This window comes from Monomorium pharaonis, chromosome 1, assembly GCF_013373865.1.
Source record: "Monomorium pharaonis isolate MP-MQ-018 chromosome 1, ASM1337386v2, whole genome shotgun sequence".
Classification (NCBI taxonomy): domain Eukaryota; kingdom Metazoa; phylum Arthropoda; class Insecta; order Hymenoptera; family Formicidae; genus Monomorium; species Monomorium pharaonis.
The window spans coordinates 4,243,264-4,265,738 of NC_050467.1; positions in this window are offsets into that span (position 1 = coordinate 4,243,264).

The following is a 22,475-nucleotide window of genomic DNA, read 5'->3' on the forward strand; positions in this document are numbered from 1 at the left end:
TCTATCTATATCACATTCTCTATTTTAACCAAACTTGGGTCAGCATTTGCATATTTATTTTTGTTTTTTTTCTCGATTTTTTAAATACGTTTTGATTTTGAGAAATTAATAAAATATAAATGGAAAAACTTAGCAAATATCCGTTTTACAATGTAATGATAATAATAAAAAAATTGATATAAACATTTAGATATTCTAATTAAGATTGCAGTAATAGAAAATCAAATTGCATAACATATGTTAGCACAGTGTATTTAATAATTAGTTTTATGAACTTTGCCAGTGGATTGGATTAAATAAGATCTATTTCATGCCTATAAAATAAAAATTTAGTGTAAAATAAAATCACGACATTGTTTTTAAAATGTGAGAATTTATTTTTCTGCAAAGTCACACATTCTTATTGTTCGATATAATCGTCGTTTAGTGCAACACATTGTTGTATGTGTTCTAACCCTACCTTTTATTTTGCCTTTCATACACTTTCTTTTGTAATTACGACAAATAGTTATCTAACAAAAAAAGTTAACACCTTCGATACGTTTTTTAACTCTATAAACTGGAAATTCTTAAGTTATAAATCTAAATTATATAAAAAATGCAAAACAGTCATAAATTTCAAGTTTATGATTTTTCAAGTTTTTGTCATTTCTCAACTAGAATATATTATTATTACTGTGCAAAACTAAACCTTTAAACGTAGACTAGGTACTCAAGATATTTCTAAAGTTATTTCTAATATAAAAAAATTTAAAACATTTTGTAATATTTTTTAAAAGAGTATAATTTTTTTTTAATACACGAGATTGTGTTTTTTAAATTTATATAATGAGTATTTTAAGACTTAATTATAAATAAATAAATAAAAAAATATTCTTTACTAAAAATAACTACTACTTAAAAGAAAACAAGTAATTAGAGTAATAGATTTTCTTAACGGTAAGAACAGTAATATTTTCTGGGTGTTAAATTGATAAATTCATTAGAAACGCAAGCGAACTCAAGTAACGGGGACAATTTGGTGCTCGATAAATTTGTCTCGTAACAATATAAAGGTTAACCAGCTAATCACGACGGATATCTCTTTCGAAGATAATCAGTGCTATTCCCTTCGCGGACAATCTAGCGAATGGCGATGCTTAACCATCAACCCTGTGGTGGTGGTCAAATAATTCGGGGCGGTCGTTAGTATTTGCGATTAGCTCGCTCCGGTAAACCGGAAGGGGCGATTCTCTTCTCCGTGGGATTTCGCGCCTAATCTCGGTCGGATCGGCGAGGCAAAAGCTCGTCGGTCCCTGGCCAAGATCGCGAAGGTTGCGCAACGTAATTTAGATCGATGATTTAGATTCGCATACACGATCGATATCTTTTCGCGGCTCTCCTTCGCGCGGTGCTCTCTTCCGTCATTCGGTGGGAAAGATATCGGCGAGATACTGACGCAGATGCACAATGCGCTCTTTCTTCTGCTGGGCTAGAGTATTTAAAAGTAAGAGTCTAGTTACTAAGCACGTATTAGCTTAATCAAACTTTGTAAAATAGCGGAGCGAGTTAGAATGCTGTAAAAATCATATACATTCAAACAGAAGCGATATAATAAATAATGAAACAATTTTAAAAAGATTCTTTTAGAATGATAATTAAATGTTGACCTCAGTGAGATGCTATTTTATTATAATTTTCCTTTAAATTTTAACTTTTCTTTGATAAAATTGATAATATTCTTCGAAGAAGAATAAATTCTTTTTTTAAGTGTACATTGAAAAAAAAAGTAATATATTCAATAAGATATGTTATTACGGGCTGCCAATTACAGATATACTCAATACAATAATATATGCTATTGAATATTTTATGTAGTTGGCAGCCCGCAATCACATATGTTATTGGCTGTATTACATTTTTTTCTGTGTACAAATGAGTTTTAAAAAATTCATTTTAATTATATTTTATACTATCTAACTTTTGTAGAGTGAAAATACTGCCACTACAATTTTTTTAGTGATTTTCCACTCAATAAGAGTTAGAATTCACTCTAATAGAGTGCATTTTTCATTTTTATTGGAGTGGAAAATCACTCGAAAAATAACTCTTATTGGAGTGGAAAATTTAATCTATTAGAGTGAATTTTAACTCTTTATGGAGTGGAAAATCACTCGAAAAATTGTAGTGGCACTATTTTCACTCTAAGAAATTTAGAGAGTAGGACAATTATAAAAAAAATATTTTTACTGTATTTTCTAAACAAAAATAAATAAATGCTAGTTTTTTTTAACAATAGAATTTATGTTTTTGTGCATAGACTTTTCGTACTTAGAGGTCTTGTAAAATATTTAAATTCTTAATATATTTACATTATTGTGAAACTGAGTTATTGTCTGTAATTAATTGTACAACGGACTGACCGTCACTAAATATAGTAAGGTCTTAAATTTGACTTTTCTTTCACATGTATTTTTGCAAATATTAATGTGACGTCCTTTATGTATGTAGCCAATAATTTTAAGTTTCAAGGATAAGCAAATTTCACCATTTATTTTAAAAATAATTAAGTACATGTAAAAAGCATATAATAGTCTCTTTGATTTTGACAATACATACATATAGAGAAAGGTCAGCATCAATACTGCGTACCACTTTGTTTATGAATAGTATTTCTCAAGTAAAACTTGGCTAAATATAAATTTATAAACCAGAAAGTATTTTCTATTAGATAATATAGTAGTTTTTATATTTTATCATTTTATATTTTGTTATTAATAACCACCAAGAATTGTTTTGATTAAAAAGCATACCATAAAGTCTCTTTAATTTTGATCCAGCACGTGATAAATATGCTTTCAAATTGTTCTAGTGCCCAAGAAACTTTTTGTGTTTCATGGTTCACATAAGCAAATAACTTTCTGTGTTTATAAAAATTTTATAGATACATGTATACGCACATATGACTCTTTTTGCTTTATTGTACTAGGGAATATTTATGCAATAACTACTTCAATAACTATAGTCTGCAATTATTATTTTTATACCGGAACAAACGAGAGAGGAAATTCTCAAGAAAGAAAAAGAGAGAGGGGAAGCGAAGTGAAAGAAACACATTGTTACGATACTACGAAACTCTCAAGACAGAATTGTTAGGACGATTTATATTCTATGTTGACTTTTAACTATAGATATCTGAAGAAAAACTACCTGCACTGGGTCTCTGGTCCAATTCGACATAGGCCATCGGATGTTCTAACTGTTTGAGTCTTTTGACGTTGAGGATCAAACTGTTACTCAGCACGTGACAAAAATGTTTTCGAATTGTCCGATTGCCCAAAGCTTTGAAATTTTACATTACATTTTTGCACAACTCACATAAGCAAATTGTTTAAAATCTTGTACTTATAAAATTAAAATATTTATAAAAAGGAGTAGAATCAAAATTTATCTGAATAAGATTTTAAAAAACACAAATTTGTTCGTGCATAAATATTTATGCAATGATAAGATAAATAGATGTAGCTCGCACACTAGAGAAGTTCCGGATTATATTATTTATCATTAATTATCACTATTTATTATATTTAAATAATTACATTTTGTGCGCGCGCGTGTGTGTGTTGAATGACACATATTATAAAAATTTTCTCTTGCAATTCTAAGCGCAAACAATTTATATTGACTTAATTACGATAATATTTTCTTTTCGGATAATTTTAATATTACACAAATATGTATAAATGCAATAAATTACAAACATATGCATTTAAGATACTTGAATGAAATTTTCAACAGATCTGACCCTTGGGTATTCCTCAGTGGGGTTCCTTAGATGCCCACGCGACACATGGAGAGCATAGCGGTCACATTTATCATGCCGATTTTTCGTGACGATACCTAAACTTTGACAGTGTGCCGAAGAGTCCCGCTTAGTTGAATTCATTCGAACATCCACACCGTTCTGTCGACAAAGCGCGAAGATTTTCTCAAACCGTTAAATCAAATTAAATAGGCTAGGGAAAATTCTTTTAGAAGGTTCTGTTGCTGTCGCATGGCTGACGAGATTTCTATCGGAAAGTTTACATGCTGAAAATTGTTCTTTTTCACGGTTAACCTTCAAACATTTCCAGTTTTCGGTAACAGCTATGAGAAGTATTTTGTTTCTGTATGGTGAAAGAAACGGAAAAAAAGTTACTTTTAATACAATTTCTTTCTAATTGATAAAGATTAATAGAAAAGTAATCTAATAATCTTCTTTTAGTTGATATTTTTTTATTCTTATTTTTCAGTCATAAATTTATTAAAATTTAAATTAAAGATTAGTTGTTAAAATTTTCATTTTTCCAACATTAAATATTTTATTAAAGAGCTTGAATTAAATTTTTGTATTTTATAAAATAAAATTGATTCAAAATTAATAAATCAAATAAAAATTTTAATTATTGAAACCGGTACGGTTTTCAAATATTTTAAACCATAACGGAAACCAAATCATAATTTTATTTTGATCTGGGTCCTTGATTGTAAAGAAAAAGAATAAAATTGAGAATCGTCTTTTGTAAACTTAAGAAATCTTTTGACTTTGCTTTAAAAGCTTTCAAAATTATTGACTTTACACCTATTATGGAAAATGTAATATAAAGAGAAAACTGTCTAAATATTATATAATTATGTTTTTATACATAATTGAAACTGCTGCTCAAAATGAAATATTTTTAGTATGGATGCATATTATTAAAAAACTTTGAAGCATTATTAAAAATCATATAAATAAATAATTATGGTGACTAATTGAGCTAATAGGCCAATTTTATTCTGATTACAAATACTGGGATTAATAGTCTTAATCAATTTTATAATATTTTTTGTTCTATATATATATTTAATTTATCAGTAACCTTTTAGCAATTATTAAAAGGTAATTATAAAATTAAAGGGTTTAAAACTTTTATGTTATAATTAAAAATCAATATAGAAATTAAATATAACTAATTTCTGGAGTAAATCATAATAAAATAAGTAAAAACGTTTTTTAAATTACATATTAATAATACATATCTTGATACATATTAAATTTTAACAGTGCTGTAGTGCAACTTAATAATCTTGAACCTAAGGCTTATACATAAGACATGCATGCAAAAAACATTAATTTTTTACATCAATTATTAGTTTTTATTTAGTATTAAAATATTATTAAACAGCCTAATGTATCTGATATAAGATTTATTTTTACAATAAATTTCTGTTTTATCTGTAAAATTCAAAATTGAAAAGTAGGTCAACTAGCTTTGATTTTTCATATATTAAGTACAAAAAATAGAACTTTAAATCTTTTTTTACTCCTTTTTATATTGTGTGAAAATTGAATTGGATCATTGCAGGTAAATTATAGATATCACTTTTCGGAGAAAAACTCCTATACAGCTTTTATAGCACGCGACTCATTATCTTTCAAAAAAAAATTTTTGAAAAAATTGTCAAAAAAGAATACCTTGAATCTTGTTTTAGAACCACTTTTTTCACAAAGGAAACCATGCGTTAACGATTAGACTGTGTGTGGTCGTTAGTTTTTCAAAGCTATTAGACCAAAGAATATTTCGGTAGGTATCGCGCGTGTCATACAACTATGATGACGGTAGCAGAAAATTTAACCGGCAAATCTTTTCTACAGAATAAAAAAAAAAGCGGCACTAAAAGTCACACATACCGTCTCCTGACAGTAGTACAAATCTGTTTCTAATAATTCTTTAAAAGAAATCCATGAAAAAGCCGTGAAAAAATTATGAAAGAAATTATATGATTCGATGACAAGTTATAATCAATCATAATTTTTAGTATTGATATTAGTATGTTTGGACGTCATACGAAGCAAATGTATTTTAACCTATGTGGTCTACTTAAAATGTTTAATTTTGTAAATACATTTGATATTTCAGAGATTTAACAAAGTAGTTGAAAGAGAAGTGATGAGAAGTGGTTCTTGTATCATTGACTGTAAGTGAACAAAGTTTTATTTGAGTCAAAGTTATTAATATTTTGTATATGAATTTTGAACCAATTTTGTGAAAAACCGTGCGCTGATTGTTTATCATTCTTAAAATTTAGTCCCGAACTGAAACTGTGAATTATGTAACATTCAAATAAAATTGATAGTAATTTAATAATATTGATGTCAATGAACATTTAAAAACACGAAAAAATTTATGTATCTAATTATGTAAAAAATTTATTGCAAAATATATCCAATCAGAGTTTGAACCTGGACTTCTCTACATTCCATTGACATCTTTACTAACTAATCAATGAAACATGTGGTAATGTTTATTGTAGTAATCATGTATAATAAATGTTTGCACTAACAAGTCATCATATTAGTAAATATATGTTTGTGAGTGAAAAAGTTATGCATTTAGACTTTATTTGCATCATACTTTATCCTAATTTAACGCCTTCAACATATTATCCGTCAATGTCAGCGAAAATTGAGAAATTTACCGCGACTGCAACTTTAATAGAATAGAATAAAACAAAATGTATAGAGAGGAAAAAAGTAAGAAAAAAAGAGAGAGAAAGAGGAAGAGAGAAGAGAAAAGTTTATTTTGCCTGGAAATAACGCGCGCGTTGCAAGATACCGCTGAGAATTCGAGATTACCCTGTCGTCCTTCGAAAGCCGTCCAATTTCGCGCAAGCAAGGATTCGAGAAAAGGCGCGGGAGGTGGAGGACCTCCGCTCCGCGTTCAAGGAATTGTCATAGGGGCGGATTGTAGAAACTCACCCTCTTGTTACGACGTTACACCGCGGGATACCGCGAAAGCAATTGCGAACGTGCGTTCGTTGCGCGACTTTTACGTCAAAAAGTCGCGTCGATATTTTTCAGACACGCATCGCGTACAGATATGTATCCCGGTTCTGTTTATTTAATGTATAAAGTTCCATTTTTCACACGACACACAGCGCGGTAGAATAGAACTACGCGCAAGTAATAGACGGCTTTCTAACCCCCCGTCGTGAATTCAGGATTCACTGGCTTATCCGCCGTCTCATCTCGACGAAGCTAGCCAATTTCGCGAAACGGGACTTCGCGAAAGGATACGATTCTCGGCATGAAGATAAGCGCACGTCCGTGTGGGGTCTGCGAATTTGAGGGTGTGAAAACTTTGATCGTCATTTTGAGAAATCGATTTGGAGAAGCACGGCATTCTGGTGGAATATCACTTTTCAACGGTGACGTATAAACAACGATTATTCCTTTATCTTTATTGGAAAATTCGTTTTCGATGATATCGATGCAGAGAAAGTCGGCAGTCAATAAACGTGAGAATCAATGTGACATGAGATATAAGAGAATCAATATAACGTTTTAAGATTATAAATTTCGCTTTGCTCGAAAACCGTGGAAATTCAGTATGCAATTATAACATTTTGTTTACAAATTTTGGGGGTGTTTAATGTTTTTTGATGCTGGTGAATGATATAATTTAATCCTTCTCAGATACTCGCCAGTATAATTCAAAGAGAGAATTTAAGTTTTTATCAACGAAAGGAGGGATTACTCGCTAATCATCTATCAGCAACGCACGGTTTTATATCATCTAACTCTACATACATTTATTAATAAGTTCAACAGCATGAGGCTCCATATAAAGTTTCGTGGCAACCATCCTGTGGTGGCAAACGTCTTCGGCGCTTACTTTATGTCTCCTCAAGGGGCGTTTTGAGGGAAAGTCCGCGCGCGAAATTATTTGCAAACTCCCGCGGCAAGCAGCCAGCAGATAAAGAACCTTCCTTCTTTCCCCTCCCCCTCACCCGCGGATCCGCGCGATATGTCTGCAAATTATTCGAGAAGACGGTAGTAAAACGGGGGTTGGCGTTTACCGAGGCGCGCGGCGAGGAGCCGCGCCGAAGAAGCGATGGTAGGAACGAGGAAGGCGGCGGCCCGAGCGCGGGGGGAGGACAGAGGGGAGGAGGCAAAGAGGAGAGGAGAGTGTTGCTAACGTCGTTGCCTCGCGGTGGCGAGAACGCGCGCAAGAAGTGTAGTAATGTCCGCCGGCGGGCAGGCGGCAGACTATTACCACTGCATGAATATGAATGAGACGAGGAGGAGGAGGAGGAGAGGGAACAGTGGCGGAGAAAGGACGTCGGCGGAGAAGGACGTTCGCATGAGAACGCGATCGGGCCCAACGGAGAACGTCGCTAGTGGCGGAGAGGGCGAGAACCCGGGAGGGAGAGACAGTGCGACAGAGGGAAGGGACAGGGCGAGATGCGAGATGCGAGAGAGAGAGAGAGAGAGAGAGAAAGAGAAGCGGTGCGGCGTGGCGGAGGGTGGAAGGGAGAGCGCGAGAAGAGAAGAGGCATAGCGAGCGGAGAGAGCGCGAAAGGAGCGGCATTCAATTAGTCTCCTAGTAATTAGCCGGGAAATCTTCGGCTTTGTCGGCAGGATCCTCTTCTGACCGATACCCAAGACCCGCCCGGCCGGCCGGCCGGCAAGAAGTGCCGCGCGCGCATACACTCACGCATACGTACGTGTAGGTTTGCGTGTACGCGCGCGTGAGTAATATACTTCCCTCTGTGTACGTACGTAGTCGCGAGATACACACTCGCGCGTGTGCGCATACGTGCCGTAGGGTCCATCCGCACACGGGGAAGGGGAGGGGGGGGAGGTTTGCGAGAGACGCGAGCGCGCTTTTTATGCGGAACTCTCGAACGGCCCCGCTATGGAATTAGTCGCGTACCCGTGTATTACGCTCGTAAATTGATTTCCGCGCAGCAAAAGGTGAGGAGGCGTCCCTTTAAGGGCCCGCGCGCCCGCTCGAGCTTCTTAGAGACACCGGCGGCCATCTTGTCTCTGCCGCGGAGACTTCGTCGCAGAGGGACTCGATGCTCCTTTGAATGATCATCGTGAATTCCCGAATGATGCGTCGCGGAAGCTCGTTCAATTCGGAAACGGTCATTCTTCAACGTTTCATAGGGTGCAAGAGTGAAGAAACTCGGGTTCTAAAACGTTATAACTCAGGCATTCGGTTAATAGACGACTATATAAACCGGACATGTGTTTATATGCGAATACGTAACGTACGTTACGAAAGCCATTAATATCCGTGCACGACTCCTGCATCATGTCTTCCTTCCTTGGAGCCTTCCACCGGAGACAAAGCAAAACGTTTTCCAGCCCTCCTGACCGATTTTTCAAAGCACCCTGCGGTTATTTCTTGAAACTCAAACCATGATGACCACAAAAGCCTGGACCAGTTCGGGGCACACAGTGTGCATCTTCCACGGGGGATCGGCCGCGCACTTTGTCAATGCGGGGAATAAAATAATCATTAAAGTCGGGGCTGTGCAGATAGCCGCTAGGTCGGCCAGGGGTGGTCTACCCTCGGCCGTCCACGGGTGGCCTCTTCCGTGCCATGTATCACGACACGACGAGCCTAAATAGGTACACACGCGGCCAGCCGCACACGCACCCACACGCATCCGTCTCTCTCTCTCCCTCTCTCCCGTCTCCCTCTCTTTCCTACCCTTCCACAAGTGTGGGTTTACTACACAGGGTTCTCCCCGGACAAGCCCCGCGCTAACATAACTTCACCCCGCGGCGAGCTACTAAATCACCGTTAAGGGCTGCTAAATAGCAGCACGCTCTCGAAACCTAGGCGTATACGCGCGCGCGCACGTGTATGTGTGTGGCTTCGCCTCCTGGTCAACTTGATGTCCGGGTCCGGAATTGTGTCCGCGAGTCTCGGGTAGCGACCATTTGACTAGCGCCAGGTCAAAAGCACGCCCCGTGCACATACTTGGGGCGGGAGGGGAGGGGGGATGAAGTACTGCGATACTGTCGAGAAGAACGGCTGTTAGTCTCATCGAACGCCGGTCGGTTCCGTCCGGCCGACTCGTTTCCTGCTCCAACCGTGAAACGAGAATTAAATCGCGGAGGAACCGCGCGAAATGAGACTTTCGGAGAGCTTGACAGCTCCGATCGACGGCACGTTCGAGGACCTCTCCTCTCCTCCCCTCCCTTGGTTCTCTGCCACGCACGATGGGAAAACGACGGGCGAGAAAAGACCTCCTCGACATATGTATTATCGTCTAACACTTGATTTTTTTTTTTAATTTATTGCATCTATGACATAGAATATCATTATGTGGAAACAATACGCTTATGCTAAGTTTATATTATGAGAAATTTCTTGTTAAGAAAAAAAAGAGTTAGTACTCCGCGCTAAAGAGAAGGAAAAAAATAGTTATAGTACTTGGACAAACATGATTAGCTACGGAAATAACTAGTAACAGCACTACCTGTTAAAATATTATGTCAGTTTGGTTTTCTTATTAATTCTACGTCAGTTCATCTCGATGATATGAGTTGAGGAGAAAAGGAAGAAGCTATTTGTAAAGGTAAAACGAGAAGTCGGGACTGTTTGTAAAGGTAAAACGAGAAGCCAGAGCTGTTCTCACAACCTCTGGGACATAATAAATGAACTTAACAAAATAACTAACGAACCCGTCGCCTCAGTCACCACCAGTAGACCATCTCCCGTAGCACTTTATGTACATCAGGAGCGCATCTGGAAACGCGTCGCCGATCGACAAACAGGCTTCCCATAGAAGCGGAACGGAATAGTCGAAATAGTTGGTTTGGAGAGAACGGAGGCCGGGCCGCGTTAACGACCGAAACGCGCTACAGATGCGTGGTAATTTACAATGATTATCGGCGGAGCCCGATCCCGGGGGTGGTGGCTTCTCTCTCCCCCGGTGGAGGGAAACGTGAGGGTGGGACGACGGGGCACGAGACGCGGCGCGACGTACCAGCGTGGCGTTCCCATGGCTTTGGATTACGTCGCCCGAGCCGCGTCGAACCGAGTTTCCCGATTTGTGTGGAACCTGATATCCCTGCGAGAAGGGTCGTGAAATCAAGATATATGGCGTGGCAGAAACCGAGCGGGCGGGCGAGCGAGCCACCCCCCTCGACGCGTCGTACTCGTCGACGTCGATTCTCGTTCGCCGTCGCTATCAATCGGACGTACGTCACTTTTTCCACCTTTCAACTATATTAGATCGGCCGCGCCGTTAGCGCGATCGATAGTGTGACGCGCGCGTTGCGCGTTTATCGGGGCGGGTCCTCCGTATGTTGTAGTTTGGCTCTAATTTGATAAGAATTTTCATACATGTATTTTAATAGTTTATAAGTACTGTAATTATGCAAAAAAGAAAGATTTGTTTACAGTAGTGTAAATTATACGATTTTAAATTTAATACATACATATAATGTAAAACATTACTTTGTAGAGGAGAAAATGGCATTATGCATCCTTCTTTCATTGACATTTTGTATAACAACTTTGTTAATAATCAGTATTTTAAATTTGAAAACTTAACACACACACATTTTCTTTCGCCAATATTGTTTAATCGATTCTATATTTAAAATATTATAAAATATTTAATACTTAGAATGTTATAAAAATAATATTTATAAAAATATAATAACACTGCATAATAAATTTAAGAGAAACAAAGGTGGTAATGTGGCCTTTTTATAAATATACTTAAAAAATTAGTTTTGTTTAAAAAAGCATAGCATTTTATTATAAAATTACTTATTTAGTTAAAATAAAAAAGAAATATTGCAGAATATACGCAAATACGTATAAACGTATATTTGATCTTTTAGTATATAGACTACGGTATAAGAATCTATATAATACACGTTATACGTAAATTATAGATCACCAGTAGAACTACACCAACTTGTCGAGAACAACCCTTTTGATATAAAAACTTCGAAAAAGAGGCCGTGTTAGATTTATTGAGACGTCAGCACGCTTAAGGGGCTAGATTAACAAAATTTTATGCTATTATTTAACTTTGTGTAACTCAAAATGTGTAACGTACAGCCGAAATAATTAAATAACAAAAAAATATTTAAGTGTATATTCGTGTGATATTAACGCTCAAGTTTAAAGAGAATGAAGAAATATGTGTAATTTAATGCTAAAATATACCTTGATAAATTTTTTAAATGTTCAAAAACAATACCTTTATAACAAATTTTAATTGTATATTGTCATTAGCGCTACTACATAATTGTAGACACATAATTCAATGAGTAATTACTAGAATTTCTGGCCTAATAATGAAGATATTATGAATGATCATAATATCATCTCTTCTCCTCTATAAATTTTCTTTTTTAAAACTCTGTGTGTGTGTGTGTGTGTGTAAAATAAAATAAAATGTTAATTATGAGGGACAGCTTTAATTGTAATACATACTTTTAACATACATTTATCAGTCTTAAGTGATCAGAATAGGATGTTCCCGCGAATCAAGTTTCATCGACAGACGCGGTGAATTGGGGTGCCATGAAATTTGTTAGTGCCCCTCGTTAAATCCGCATTCACCCTCGGCCTGCCACCCCCGCCGCCACGCCACCCTCAAAGTTCGGCTAGAAGGCTAATAAATATCAGCCGGGATACACTTGCTCCTGGGTTTCTCACTCCGCGGACGACGTCGGCACGTGCATCGCGTTCCGTCCCAGATGACACCGTTTTTATTGAGCGATGCTTACCCCAATGTTTGAGGCAATCATGACCCACGGATAGCGACGCCGTGCTATCGAGCGGCTACCCGTCCTCGAGGATATTGGCCGAATGCGGAATGCCACGGGGAATTCGTCAAATCGGACCCTAACTTGTATTGCTCCATTTCGGATAGCGATATCCGGACAAACTTTCTGACAAATTGATATGTGAAAAACAAGAAAGTAATGTCCATACTAATTCACATCTTATTAATAATCTTTATCAACAAATAAAAATGAGAAGTATAGCATTTTCTTATTTAGTCTTTAAGTGACTAAAATTAACTAATTAAACATTGCATGAGTCAATTATTCTATGAAGATTAGAAATCTCGTAGAATTTTAGAATAGAAAATTAAACCAGGAAAGATTCAAATATACAATAATTAAAGGATAATTAAAGTTGAAAAAACCAAATATTTAATAATCTAGAGTTACACAGTAAAAAACAACATTTTGTACCTGTGTTAAAATCTGTTATTGTTAAAACTTTTGTATTAACTATGGAACAGTTCTTAATTTCACATAATGTGATTATGTCATTTGAAAATATTGTGTTAAATTAATAACAATTTACGGGTAAGAGAATGAATAATATAAAAATAATGTAGTTTTAAAACATGAATTACAAAAAAAAAAAAGATTAAAATATACATGTCGATTAAACAATTAATTCTTACGAAAGAATTATGCGCTTTTACAGTTTGTGTCTAAATTGCGTTAGTGTCAGATTTACCTTATGTTACTTTTCAATATACTATTTGTGTTACTTTATACATATTTATTTTTTAGTAAATTAACAGAAAAATTTGAGTAAACCGTTTGAAATGTGTAAAATGTAGATATTAAATTTAACCCAAAACTTTTTACTGTGTGCAAAATTCCAAAGTTCGAAGTGTTTTCCGTTTAAGATTAATGCAGTAATAGATGTGCAATTACGTTATTACTTTTCACAAGTGTGTTTTCTATAATCTGTTAAAATTTATTGCAACTAAATGGCAATTTTACACGGCCAAAAAGTAGTCGAAAAATGAATCGAAAATCGACGCGTCAATTCAGATATCTGTACACGTTTAAAAGCAATCTTTCTCGCCCGATGTTTTGAGCTCAAGTGACAGCGGTCGGTTTATCAAAAATTAAACTTAACGCGCTGCACGTGACGGTGCAGTATGTGCAATCCCACAAAGTGAATTACTGACCGGATACGTCAGTGTGACGTTCACAATGGAACGTGATGCGTTCTCCTTCGTTTTCCTGGGCGGAGGACAACTGTAGAAATTATTTATCAACCGTGTGCGAGGGCAAGTGCCTATAAGTGGCTATAAGCCACCCATAAATGATAACTTACAGCGCAAATTATAAATTGCGTTACCATCTGCTAATCGGCCGCCGCGGTTTATTTTTTATGCTAATTTAACACGCGTGTGTGTGTGTGTGTGTGGTCGTCGTCGTCGTCATGAAATAATCACCTAACTAACAATACGCTTTTAGTCAGCGGATGTGCTTATTTCGACGTCTATACGTTTTCATAATAAATTTGCTTTATCGATTCAACTTTCTTTGAAGAATCGCATTAATATTTAATTGTCAAGTACATGCTTTTCTATAAATAGTATACATGTATATGTTAGACATAGAAAGAATCTATAATATAACATTTTAATAACAGTTTTGCATATTTTTTAATTATTTTTAAAAAATTATTTCTTAAATAAAACATATTGTTACCCATGTTTCATTGTTAATAATAATAACAAATAAATATATTTCTATTCTAAATTGTTTTTAAAGATGAACATTACCTGACTCTCTTATAAAAGTTATAAATATATTTTTAAAAAATATAAACATTTTCTAGTTTTTTCTCAAAAATTATTTTAATCAAAGCTTGCCATTTTTTGTATATAAAATTTTATTATCTTATGAAGATCTTGATCACGAAGAAATAATACGAGGTGACGTGTTTTAATTCTGCGATAAAGACAAATCTGTGTCTGTGTACTTGTCTCTGGAACTGGCGGCACGGAAATAACGGTTTTACGTGCCATGACAAGTACATGTTCCAATCGAGTAATCCTCGACATCGGAAATCAATTTGATCGCATGCAATTAATTCTAATTTAGCATGGATTTTATATTGCAGGGAAAAAAGGGTGTACCTGTAATGGAAAGAAGGCGAAGGTGACAATAATTGGCCAAGAAGTTGGTTTCTGCCCTGAAATAATAGTTGCTGGACTATAAGAAAAATTAAAATTGACCCGTGATCATTTACTTGTCACAACTTTAACGCGCGTAGGACAACTCGAACTGTTTGCAAACTTGCTTACGTACTGTATGTGAAAATAGATATATCGTGTAATCGTTGGTTTAGAAACACCCGGACGATATGCTGTGCTGTATATTTAATCGTTCAATCTTTTACATTTCTCCATCGAGAACCTGACATGCAACGTTAATAATAATATTACGTTTTGTAATGTTTTATTGCGTTTTTTATGAAAAAGAATTCTAAATAAAAGCATTTCTAAATAAAATCTATATAAGCAATCTTAATCTTTTTTGTATAAGCTACTCTAGTTTTATGTAAAATTATAATATTTTCACTAAATATCTATATTATTTCCATACATTAATTTTAATAATACTTAATTTTGGATGAATAATTAGAAAAAGAATAAAAGAATAGAGATGTAGAAAGAATAATAAAAAACTAAAATATTATTTAAATATGTTAAAAACTATTTTTTTTAATTTTACATATATATCAATTTTATTTCTAAATTAATTTTTTATTCGTGTATTTGTTAAATCTATTTCTTATTTCTTTATTTCAAATATTATTTATTTAATTTTTTGTTTGTATGAATAAATAACTTATATAACTTATATAACTTATAATATATTAAATATATAATAATTATTATGACTCATGTCATATTATAATTTATATAAAAAAGCATTACTTTTTTATAAAAACGCCATTTCATTTCTTAACATTTTATATTACACTTTGACTTTTCTTTATTAAAATAATTCCTCAAACAATAAACTCAAAAATGAAATTGAATATTAAACGTAATATATAGATACTAAATGCGAATATTAAATACTAATATTGTCTAATTATAAGTAATAATATTATTAATACATTATATTCTTATGACGTTTTCAATAAATATACTTGACGCGATATAAATGATGACGATATAATGAGCTCACAAGAGCTCTACATGTGCATACAAATGCATTTTCGTCATACAATAAGTAGTATTAAATCCAGAATTAAATATCTAATTTAATCCAATTCATTCATTTTAAGGCAATGGATCTATGATAATTTTTTTATATTGTTGTGAATGCGTATATATTTGATAAATTTATAAATCTGTTATTTTTTTTTTATAAAACTGTTATCTCAAAATAAAATAAATTTTTTTGTCACTCACCAATCTGATGCACGACAGGCGGAGTTCTCTGCCACTATGATGATACTGTAATACACAAATATAAGATTTAAATTAAAGCAGCGCTCAAAATGGACCGCATTTGAAAAAAATCGTTTATTGATATTTTTATTTATTTAATTTTATTCAGTTTGATTCAAATCATCTTTGCACATTTCTACTTATTACTATAATACATATATTATATCTGCATATAATAAAACAAAAAATCATAAATACAATATCTAAATTATTGCCTGATAAAATCAATTATTACTTAAGCCAAAAATAAAGAATAAATTAATGTCCGACTTTTATTAGTTATTATTATTAAATATCTTATCCATTAGCTAACTTTAATCGTTTATATAATATAAAAAAGTATATTAGATTCAGACACAAAAAAGTATTGCAACCGCAGTATTTTGTAGTTTTAGAATTTTCAATTCCAAATTAACTTTTAGAATATGCTAAAGTATATTGTACAGTAATCAATATTTTGTATAATTATGGAATATTAAATCGTTGCTGCTTTTTCGTCAGGAATCGAGAAATTTTCATGAGCCGATTATCGATTGAGGTGATAACGGAAGACGATTATACCCGACCTTTCTAAATTATTATCGATAGCCACGTGTACGGTTATTTTTCTGTTTAATGAATGCTTCCATCGGTTCGTGCTTCGCTGATCAATGAATGGTTTCAACCTTGTACACTTGTAATCTAGGATCAGGCACGCACGTGGCGGCGTGGATTAACGTTCGCGAATGGCACGAGCCAGGCCAACGAGGGTGGCATCGAGGATCCGTTGACACTTGACTCCACTTGGCCGAAACCGTACCTCGGAAAATGCTTCAATCTAAATGATTAACCGCATTCGAGACGCGTGAACCTATCCTCGAATTACACAGGGTAAAGGAAGGCCACTCTGTGTAATACTGGCATATCACTTTGCTTTTATAAGCATTGATGATCTTCCTCCACCTTATACAGCCAATGAGAGTTAAAAATTGTACATTTCTACATTTTATAGAAGAACTATTGGACAAAATTTATACAATAAGCAACATAAAATAGCTCGGTCGCGGCTTTCACGAAACTGTAGAACTTGTGCAACACAAATAAACCGCAAAGTGCTTTAAACCTATAAAGCAGATAAATATAAATAAGAAGGTAAATTTTCATCATCGTAACGCCAACGTGTGACCGTAATACCTATTTCCGTATCGTCGTAAAATATTTAATCCCATTACGGCAAACCGAAACTCAATTTCAGAGAAAAAAAGGGAGCCATCAGAGTTTTTCCCGGACAAATTTGCTCGAGACGAGTTTTTGCCGGACGAGCAAATGGACGAATAAATTTCTAAAGGAGGCCCCCCCCCCCCGTTAGTTTTTTCCTTGCGGTGGAGTCAACGAGTACAGAAGCATGCCGCGTATTTTTAATACTTCACCGACGATGACGACAACGACGACGATGACGGCGGTCGCGTGAAGGCAGGCGTGGAAAAGTGCGCATCGTGCAAAAGTGAGCCGAACGTTACGGCGGCGCGCAGCTGCCGATGCGCGCCGGTCGATGCCTGTATAGATGTATACACGCTCGTGCGAGCGATGATTTCCTGTCGGGAGACGGGAATATCCCACGTAAATCCACTTACGTGAGCGCGCGCGCGCGGTCGCGGCCTCGCCGCGACTGTGTCGTGACAGGAAGAAAGGGTTGCGCGCCACGCTCACTGACATTTATCGTGACACGAGAATGAGGTCGTGTACGGCCAGGAGTCAAGAGCTCTCGCGAAACTCCGCCGGAATATTTGACGCGGCGGGGGCTTCCACCATCGCGGCACCGGGATGCATGTAACTTGAGCGTCCGATCACGTAATTGCATCGCGTTCCCCCGGTGTGTTCGTTAACGTAATCGTGAGGATTGCGCGCGGCTGTTGCACATCGGCAATACCGTCCTACATGCAAATATCGCTTACGTAAAAGTCGTTTCGCGTATCTCTCTGCCTCGCGCATTACCGCAAGCATAAAAGTTGAAGATCTGACTTTGTAAATAAAACTTGTTTTACGACGTATGTATATCGTCTCTACATTGTTATTATTACAATCACATTAAAAAATATGTACATCTGCCCTTTATTAGTAACAAAAACAACTTTTATATTACTTCTTTCTGATATTTTATGTCAGAAATTTTTGATTCTATGCAGTTTCGTTTCTTTATAGTTATTATAAAGTACATGCATTTCAAAAGAGTATATATGTATGTAGTGTACTTTGAATAAAATATTAATTAAATAAAAACCAATTATATTAAAAAATATGACGCTGCTGAATAATCAATACTCAAGATTCCTAGAAAATTCTTGTACATGTAGAATGAGCTGGGCTGATCGTGCTTATGATATTCTAAAAGAGACTTGATTAATAAATAACTAATAGAGAAAAATAGAAAAACTAAGAAGCTAAATAACTAAAAAAGAAATAACTATATAATAATAAATAAATTAATTAGGTAGATGTACCTTCACCTATCAATATCACCAATCTATAATAGATAAGGCAATTCGGTAGGCAAGTGGGAGGAAGAAACGCCTCGGGGTTCCGCCCATATAAATAATACGGAAAATACGGAAAAAAATACGTGCGTGAGCGTATATACGTGCGTGTTAAAAGGGCGGTGGAGAGCCGCGACGAACGGACAGATGGCTCCTACGCCGAAGCGGCACCTTGATTTGTGGTCGGGCATTTTTCAAGCCATTTGGCCGGGGCCGCCTATAATTTCCGCCGTTGGCCGTTCGCCGGCCGTTCTCTCGCGTGTTTTCCTGCCTTCTGTTTATTTTCTTAACGACCGAAATAATAAGCCCTTGCAACCGCCGTCGCGCGCCACGCCGCGCCGCGCGTATAGGTATTCGCGCTTGCAAGAAGCGCGGCGGTAAACCGCGCGACCGCCCGCGTACACGCGTGCCACGCGCGACAATGCGGCACGCGAGCACGGCCGCGTCATCGCGCCGCGGAATCGAGCCGCCTTGCATCCTTCGTAACGGTCCATTTCCGGCCCGAGATGATGGACCGCAATCTCCCGGCCGCCGCAGACTCCACGGCGAAGGCGAGGAACGCGCATGCATGAACGCGCATCGAAAGGAAAGGGTTTGATAATAATACAAATCGAGCTTTGATGAAGCAGTTTTAATTAAATGTTTCAAAAATATAACCAAATGTTTAGTAATATTTACAATAAGTTGAACATTAGACCGACATGTAATTAATAATTATAAAAAGAAAATTTCTCGGTTAAAACAGATTTTGGTATTTAATTTCAGTATCTATTATTGATTATTAAATCGTTATTAAATATTACTAAATATTAGATTATATATTAATTAATATTTAATTGAAATTATTTCATCAAAGCTTAGTAACTGTCACTTAGGTTTGGTTATTATTACTAAACTCTTTTGTCAGTGCGATTGCGTCCAAACCATTTTGATCTTATTTAAATCTTGAAATCTACAATACTTCCATTTGTCGTATACTATTTCGCTGGAAATGTCTTCTCTTAAAAATGTGTACATATAATAAACATATTATTCTAATAGTATTAATAAAACAAAGAAAATTAAAAATTATTCAATGCAAAGTAAAATGTGAAATTTAATGCTTTACGTCTCACGAAAAGCAATACGACAATTTATAATAATGTAAAGAGAATAATAGATGAGAGAGATAAATAATATAAAAAGATAATGCAGGGGTATTAGGATTGACAATGGAACAACAACCTAAACCTCATCACACCTCACAACCGTCTGAAAAACCGGTAATTACCGACGATCTGTAGGGACTCGGGACGTAAAAAGCAAGGAGCCCAAGTGTTCAGACCAAAAAATGGTGAAGCCAACGACCGCGTTACGCCCCCGTCCGCATTTCCGAAACGTGCAGAGTCGCGCGCTCTTGGGTGGCGCGTCTGTTCTCTCGTGAGCGCCGTCTGGAAGCGCATTCAAGAGAGCCGGCCCATTGATACCCGCGTAGAATCATTCACGACGCATAAACATCTCGTATTACACGCACCGCGAGCGAGAGAGAGCGGCCGTGGCTCCGGATGCACGAAGGGCAGAGTCACGGTCGCGCGGCAGCGCGGGATAACAGCCGCACCGTCATCCGCACCCCGCGGCACCCTCCGCCACCCCCCCCCCCTCCCCACCCCCGGTCGTGTGGTGCGCCCCACGTATAATCAGCGCCGCGGCACGTCGAGGAACGCCTCGCGTCACTGTCCACACGCAAAATCGTTACGTGCTAATTAACGTTTGGACATGGTGCCGTGCCGAAGCTTCATTGCCTCCAATCAGGCTAATTGTATTGCAATCGTTTTGCCACGCCGGCCGGTCGTTCCCCGCATCCTCTTTACGTGCATGCACGCCCGACGCTCCGCGCGAGCCTCGATTATGCTATATCCGACGATAATCAAGCGTTGTCGTTTCACGATCGCGCCGCGCGGCTCCGCGCAATGTTTGCCACCTCACGGTTTAGAGCGCGATTACAATCATAAACGGTTCGTATTAAACCGGTAGAGATAACCATGCAGTACCTTTCTTGGAACTCGACGCGTTAAAAGAAGCGAGGCGTTTCCAAGCGGTCTGACCCCGCGGAGGTCCGACGGCGTAAATTCGCAAAAATTTCAGATGCAGAAAAAGTTACCCTTCCACGAGTTTTATTGATGACTGAAAGAAAATGGGAAAGGAGAGAAGAAAAATCCAGCTGTGACGCGTAACAATTCTCGATCGAATTTCAAGAGCGTTCCGAGAGGCACGAGTTTCAAATGCGCAAAGAAACGGGGGAATCCCGGAGGATCGGGCACTCGCGCTGACCCGGCACGCGCGGGCGCGGGGAAATTTAAATTCGTGCTACGCGCGACATATTTTTTCTCGCGAAATTCATACACCCTCACCCCCCTGCGCACGTCCGTAAAAGTTTGTTACATGAAACCGCTGTCGGGGACGAAAGACACGGAGAGCATCCGGCGCTGCTCGCGGGTGGGGGAGGGATGTAAAAAGAAACAAAGGGCCACGGACGGGGCATGCGAGTGTTATTGGACCGAGCCCGATGTCCGATTGCCAATAGTTCGCATCTGGTTCGGTTCCGCCTGCCCTCCGGGAACGCCGCCGGCGGGTTTGCTCGGCGTCCATCTTGACCCGAAAGTTACCAAACTGATATACCCGAATCTCCTATGCTGATACCAATAACTTGAAATTCCTTTCGTGAGCGGAATTTTAAAACGCAACCGGGAGGCAATCCCACGTCGGCGATCTGGCGATTTTATTGCGACGGCATCTATCATCGTGGTCCTCGCGCGGCCGCGACCGGCGGACAAATGCGTCGCGTGGGCGCGTACAAAAAAAAAAAAAAAATACACGCGATTTAATTGATTTCGAAGGAGATTCGGAAAGGACGCACCCGGCCGGACGACCGAGTATACTCGCGTTTCTCTCTCAGAGATCGGCGACGATCTCCTTTGTCCCCCGAGGACGGAGCATGACGATTTAGATCAGGACAACTGCGCTCGGCACGATCCGGCGCGTGGCACCGCGACGCTCCCGTATAATAATATTACTCCCAGGACACGGGAGGAGGACACGTTCTCAGTGTTCCTCCTGCTACGATTCTCCGATTTCGCCCTTGCACTTTTTCATTTCTTCTTATTGGCCTTAACCCTAAATTTGACAGACGCAAGGAAGGCGGGGAAGGCAAGCTGGAGCTTCTAAACTCGGCTCGCATCAAGAGCTAGATGTTTTGTATAAATTTCAAGCCCTCGTATTTTTTCTCAGTTCTATTGTGTTCGGTCTTTTAATATTTTAAATGAAATAATAAGGAGACTTTACAATTTTACAGCAAATTTAAAGTTCCTTCGATCATATGCGTTTCTCGTTCCGAGGAAATTAACATTGGATAATTTTAAAGTAGGATTTTTAATTTTTAATTATAAGCGCATTAATTCTTAAGGGAAGCCGACGAGTCTCTCTCTCTCTCTTTTTCTCTCTTCCCCAATTTGCGGATCCCTATATGTGTCTCTTTAACCCCCTTACAAATTGCTAGATAACGCGCGCGCACGTGACCTCTCTTTTTTTTTCTCTCTCACGCACGCATCCGCCCATCGGATTCGCAAACAGCCCCGTGAAAGAGATCAGCTCGCTACGCCGACGATCGGGGATGTCGGGAGGGTACACGAGTCTTGCACGCGCCGACAAATTGTTTGGGCCGAGTCAGTTAGTCGCGCCACAATGGAGTGGCACTTGGCAGGATCCCCGGCAGTCGCACCGCCTGCGCGCCTCCTCCCTCGTTACAACGCATTACATTTATCTCTCATCCGCGCGGCCCCCCTCGTCTTCTTCCACCCCTCCCCTCCCCCCCGCGCGCGTACGCGTCTGCCCGCCATCCCCGGCGTCAGGAACCTGACGCAACCTCGAGCAACTGCC